The sequence below is a fragment of the Polypterus senegalus genome, chromosome 14, assembly GCF_016835505.1.
Source record: "Polypterus senegalus isolate Bchr_013 chromosome 14, ASM1683550v1, whole genome shotgun sequence".
Lineage (NCBI taxonomy): Eukaryota > Metazoa > Chordata > Cladistia > Polypteriformes > Polypteridae > Polypterus > Polypterus senegalus.
Window position 1 is genome coordinate 51,202,919 of NC_053167.1, and position 6,204 is coordinate 51,209,122.

The 6,204-nt window shown below is 39.1% G+C and overlaps 1 protein-coding gene across 1 annotated transcript in view; it reads right to left on the minus strand.

Moving 5' to 3' along the window:
- LOC120514398 overlaps positions 1-5,060 on the minus strand; it is a 237,859-nt gene extending 232,799 nt beyond the window's left edge. The window contains exon 1 of the mRNA XM_039734748.1: positions 4,663-5,060. The gene's annotated coding sequence lies outside the window, so the exon portion shown is untranslated. The remainder of the gene's footprint in view (positions 1-4,662) is intronic.
- Positions 5,061-6,204: the final 1,144 nt, after the last annotated feature.

Sequence of the window (6,204 nt, forward strand, 5' to 3'; positions counted from 1 at the left end):
AGACCTAACGTTCTAGCCCTTCACCACCCTGAAATGGTTTAGACAGTTTCAGAAATATGGATGCACAAATGGATATCTATGTATAAAATTATGCAGGAAAACATGCACAGGCATTTACAGAATCAAAGGCTGACTTTACAAAACAAGATATATTATTATATATATTTATATATACTATATTTAACAGAATAAATAATGAGGTCACCTAATGAAACTGACAGATCATGGCAAAACAAAAGCCCAATGACTTTAAAGTCGGATTAGTCTTGTCCATCGGATTGAGGCACACTAATATGAGAGGTTTAAAGAAGTTAGAATACATTGTCGGACTTGGCTTGTCAAATTAATTGGTCAGACCTTAAAAATATCTGCCTATTAAAAACTGAAAAATGTGAAGAAATTACTGCCTCTTATGCATTGCCCTTAACCATTTCTGATGAAAGCTGACAGAATTGGGGAAAATAAATAAATAAATTGGCATGAAAAGGCTAAGCTCTCTGAATAAAACGTTTAACACAATCTTCAAATCCCATTATCAAATATCAATGTGAAATTTTTAATTAAATTTTTATAACTTGGGAAGATCCAAAAACAACCTTTTGGAAACTGCTCGAAAAGCAAAACTAATAAATAATTGAAGCAAAATAGCCCCAAGAGCCCGCTTCACTAATAGACAGAAAATCAAACAAACAGACGTTGTCTAGACACAGACTTCATTAAGTCCACTATTCCTAATAAAATAAAATAAAAAATAAGACGACTACTGCTATAACTTGTATAAATTTAGAGCTGCATATCTTCAAACTACTAATGGGAAGGAAACCATAGGCTGGATGTGGTTTTTCAGTGACAAAAAAAGAAAAGCTGCTTTGCACCTTGGCACTTTAAAATTAAACAATTTCTTTATTGGTATTTTAGACACAGGTTACACTAACTCTTAAGCAATATGCTCCATTTTCCAACAGTATTGAGAGTAAGCTTAGCAATTTTTACACAGGATACCCCCAAGCCTTAATGAAGCTTTGGTCTTTTTATTTGATTCAATATTTTTACAGCTCTCCCAGAATGCTTTGCAATTGTGAGGTTCATCGGTCATAATATTCTGGCAGAACCCCCAGAATGCTGTGTCACTGACAGAGGGTCACCGTTTTCTAAAACACATGACAATATGAGAGTCCAGACGAATATATTTCACACTGACCTGCACTCCATGACTGGAGGTCTCCAGTGTCCACCTGGACAAACCCTCATTACTCATTCAGCCATCATTTTCAGTCGATTAAAAGCATTTAGCATGGTTAACTGTAATCCTTTCTTTATTGCTAAAGAAACACATTGGCTAGGTCGCTATACATATTATTTGATGTAGCAGCTAACTAAGTTTAATAATGTTAGCACGATCAATTCTTAAATGTTTCCTCAAATAAAAATGAGCCCAGTTTACTTAATTCCCACCACCCCCACATTCTCATGCAATAATCTGAAATCCTCCAGCCCAGCATATTACGATAACACTAGCGCGATAATGAAATTAAGGCGCACCACAAGCCTATCTCCATAGATACGCCTTAATTTACAGTAAAATGTCTTTAAGATCACAAGCAATAAACGACGACAACACTGCAATCCGCATTACAGGTAAAAATACACCAAAGTGCATTAGAGGTTAACCTGACACCTGGCCGTTCTAACTAAACTCTGGGGGATGCAGGAGAGGCTACACTTTATAAAAATAAAATCAGGCTTGCTTTGTGCCTTTAGGCATTTTGTCTTATCCATGATAACACTTCAAGGCTAAACAAAATACTTGGACTTCTTTTAAACCACCACATATTTACCGGTCTTCAAGTCTTTTAAATTATTTGGTGCTTCCCTCTTCTGCCTAATAGCTGAACTTCTTGCTTAAAGTGCTGAATTTGATACTTCTTATATTAAATAATAAAAATTCAGTACTAAAGTAAGGAGACTGAAGTGCATGCACAACCTCCTAATAATGGGGTTAAAGCTTACAGCACTGCCAAACCTTGCCATAATTAATAAAGACAGGTCCGCCAACCTAATTCCACCCACATTTGTTTTTTTAATTTGCATGGGCCATATTTATATCTAAGCAGATCAAATGTAGCTTGTTCTATATTGATAACAAGTAAGGTTGGACTGCATTATAAAAAAAAAATCTATATATCTTGAATAATCATCTTAACTACTGCCAGAGGATTTCCAGCCAAAGAAAAACATTTTTTTTTTGCAAGAAGCAAAACACAGCAACATTTTGTGGCACTTTCATTAAAAAACAAATGTGCCGCCCTCCCAGCTTCGGTGACCATGCACATGGGATGGGTAATGATTTTAAATTACATTACATCTGTGGGGTCTTCGCACAATGTAAATGGGTAAACAGCCTCTTGGGAATAACTGTAATCTTCTAGTTTGAATCACACGGAATCATCTTCAAGTTGCATGTTTTACTTGTAACAAGTACATTTCAGGAATACATTCATACTTGGCCACCATGTGATGAAGAAGCCATTTTTGCACTGCACAACCAACATGACAGCACCTTCAAAATACCACATGCAGCTGGGAAATGACACAGACAGATAGAACTAGAGAGAGATAGAAATCCTCCTTGATAGTATCCACTCATTCAAATTTTAGAAAAGTGCAGATCAATACTTTTAGTCCATCCATTTGCTGACACCAATTAATTTAATTAATTTTGGTGGAGGCTGACGTCTACCCTGGCAGCATCAGGTGCCTGTCCTTGCTAGGGAACCATTTCATCACCAGGCTATGACACTCACAACATGCCAATTCAGAATCCTCAGTGACCCTAAACTACATACCTTTGAAACATGAAAGGAAATATATACAATACCTCCAGTGACCCTAAAATGAATTAGGAAATCCTTAGCTCCAAGTGAAATGCTCACAAGAAGAATGTCTAAACTTCGCATTGATACCGACACATCACACTGATAGTGCACACTGTGGAACTTTACAATGAAATCACTTCCTTACTTAATAATGGTACACTACCTTTTAAGCAATATGTCACCATTTCCAAAGGCATTGAGAGTAGGATTAACAATTTCTACACATAACACCACCAACTCCTAATGAGGCTTTGGTCTCCACATTGACACTGACCAGGTGTAAAGAAGTAGAAAGAGCCACTACACCGCCCTCAAATCAATACCAACGTATACAGCAAAAATACAAATAAAACAGAATAATGCAATTCTTGGTTAGCCTGTTCGTTTTGCGTAATGCTTTTGTTTCATTTGCAAAGTGTGAAAATAAAAAGCCTCTCCTTTTATATAACTGACACAGCATTCATCAATTGAATGTGTATTTTGGTGAAAAAAAGCTTTTCGTTCTTATATTACAACAAATAATGCTTCCAAATTTGCCCCAATTTAAACATGCTCACCATTCCAAATTTAACATGTTTTTAAAAGTTGCACATGCATCATTTCAAATATATAAGACTGCTGAAGGACACTGTGATATGGCATGGGCTTTATTAAACGGAATGGCATCGTTCTTCTAAGTAATTGAGTTAGTCTGATACAAGGACGCGTCCCCTCCGCATAAGAGATCCGTTCAGTTATGTGTAAATGGATTTTCTTCGTAAGGAATCGGTGTAGCTGAATGCAGTGTTCCTTTTCATGTGGCTCACAAACCTCTCGTTGAATTCCCTTGGATGGTACTTATAGTGTAGTGCTTTTTATGCATCTCTTCAGATGCGACTTGATGCTTATTAAATATTAGCAAATTCAGACTCCTGGGTTGTCTTCTTGGAATCATCAAAGACCAACAAAGATCTTATTCAAGATCAAAGTGAAAGCGGGACCTTGAGTGAAGGGGGAAAAATCTATAATTAAATATTTTCATAGCTTGATGACAACTGTATGTAGTTTGGTTATTAACAGCACCGCTGTCAGCTTCAAAAAAACCCATCTATGTTAAAACATCATTTAAGCGCAGTGAAGGCAACAAAGTCCAAAATGTAATTTTATTTTACTTCTGTATATTTCGAAGAACACGCGCAATTCTTAAATACACGTAACATACATAGACACGCTTCCAATATCATACTTTAATGTACATATACATTACAGTATGCTGAAAACCCAAACACACAGTGAGTATATTACATCTACGGTCAAAGTGGCTCATTTGTGGTCCTCTCCTTTCACAGACACCTCGCGCTCGCTTGGGGCCACTAAGTGGTCGTTCCTGGAGAGTTTGATCCCATTTAACAGACAGCCCGTGCCGTGTGGAGTGCTCCACGGCTCTACTTTTAAATCATACTAATTACAGCACACAAGTCCTAAAGGAAATCCTAGCAAGAGCGGAAGAGCACCGGCGGAGAACGATTATCATTCAAGTGAAGCGTACACGAGACCTTATCAGCTGGAGCTCATCGATTTCACACGAGCAGGTATGCAAAAGAGAAAACACCGCGGAGTTCACCAAGGCTTTTGCACAAAACTTCTTTTCATGTGAATGCATTTGGTACAAAGGAGTTGCAATTAAGCATATTGAAAAAGTTTTTGTTTCAATTCGAATGACAGAAATAAAAAAAATGGTCTATCGGGCATTCACCCGGAGCCAGCACCACCCCCTCTCAACCTCCGCGTGCATGTACGTACTCACTTAGAATGGCAAAGATTTCCAAAGTGCTACGCCAAGCATCCTTTTTCTCTGCCTCTTCTCCTTTCTTTTTCCCTTTCTTTCCTTTCGGCTTTTTATCGTTCACGTTCAATTCCTTCTGTAGCCGCGCCACTCCGCTATTGCACAGGTCTGCATGTCGGGAGTTCGCAACCTTTCATTTCTCCGAAGCGCAATGTGCAGGGAGATCGCGCCTCTCAGATTCTTTCTTTTTTTCCTCTCGAAGTCTATGGCCTCTGCTTCCTTCTGCTTTTCAATATGCAACACGCTTCAGTAGTTAATCTGTTTTGCTCTATGCCTGCTGAAAAACCGTGAGTCTTGCTTCTTGCCCCATCTGTGTTCCGTTGTTCAGAAGCTGCGATAGATAGCATCACCATGTGATGGATGGAGAGTCTTTATTTCACATGAGCGCCGCCTGCTGGTTTTGCATACGATTGCAGCCGATGTTGCCTGCTTTTTAAGACAGAGGGCTCGGGACTCTTGTGGGGCGGTGTGGGCTCGGAAAACACCCTAAAGTCTACGATCACAGTTTCCTACGCAGAATGGAAATCTCCTTGTATTTCTATAAATATGAGTTTACACATTGTGCAGTTTCAAATTAAACGTCCAACGTCTAGTGTGCAACAGCGTCTAAAGAGTTTGAAAATTTTAAGCACTAGACGGCCTGTTGCTTTATTCCTTACCACTTGACCGAGCATATGACCCTGGAAATATCACTAAACCTATCGCAGGGAATCCAATGATCTTAAGACTAATAAATCGCTTTGGGGGAAAGGACCATCTAAACAAATATGCAATATGATAATTACAATAAAGTCACCCATATTCCTTCTGATTATTTTCTTGATAGCTACTTTGTATCAATTTCATGTCACTACTATCAACTGCTTTTGCTGCTACTTTTTCTGAGTGACTGAGTGACTGAGTGATGATGACACCTCGCATATCAAAATTTTCTCTGTGTCTCAGAATAGAGTACCTTTATTTTGTATTGTTTACCACAAAATGCTTCATGATCTCAGTGCATATAATGATGCCTTTAATACAGTAATAAAACGTATGTGTAAATATATGTATTATTTTTTTCAAAATATGGACTTTAAAGGCACTATATAATAAATAGATAAATGAGAAGGGCGGCACGGTGGCGCAGTGGTAGCGCTGCTGCCTCGCAGTTAGGAGACCCGGGTTCGCTTCCCAGGTCCTCCCTGCGTGGAGTTTGCATGTTCTCCCGTGTCTGCGTGGGTTTCCTCCGGGCGCTCCGGTTTCCTCCCACAATCCAAAGACATGCAGGTTAGGTGGATTGGCGATTCTAAATTGGCCCTAGTGTGTGCTTGGTGTGTGTCCTGCGGTGGGTTGGCACCCTGCCCAGGATTAGTTCCTGCCTTGTGCCCTGTGTTGGCTGGGATTGGCTCCAGCAGACCCCCGTGACCCTGTATTCAAATTCAGCGGGTTAGAAAATGGATGGATGAGAAGGGCACCATATGAATAGCAGATAGATACATAGATGCAAAAGTAGTGTAATGG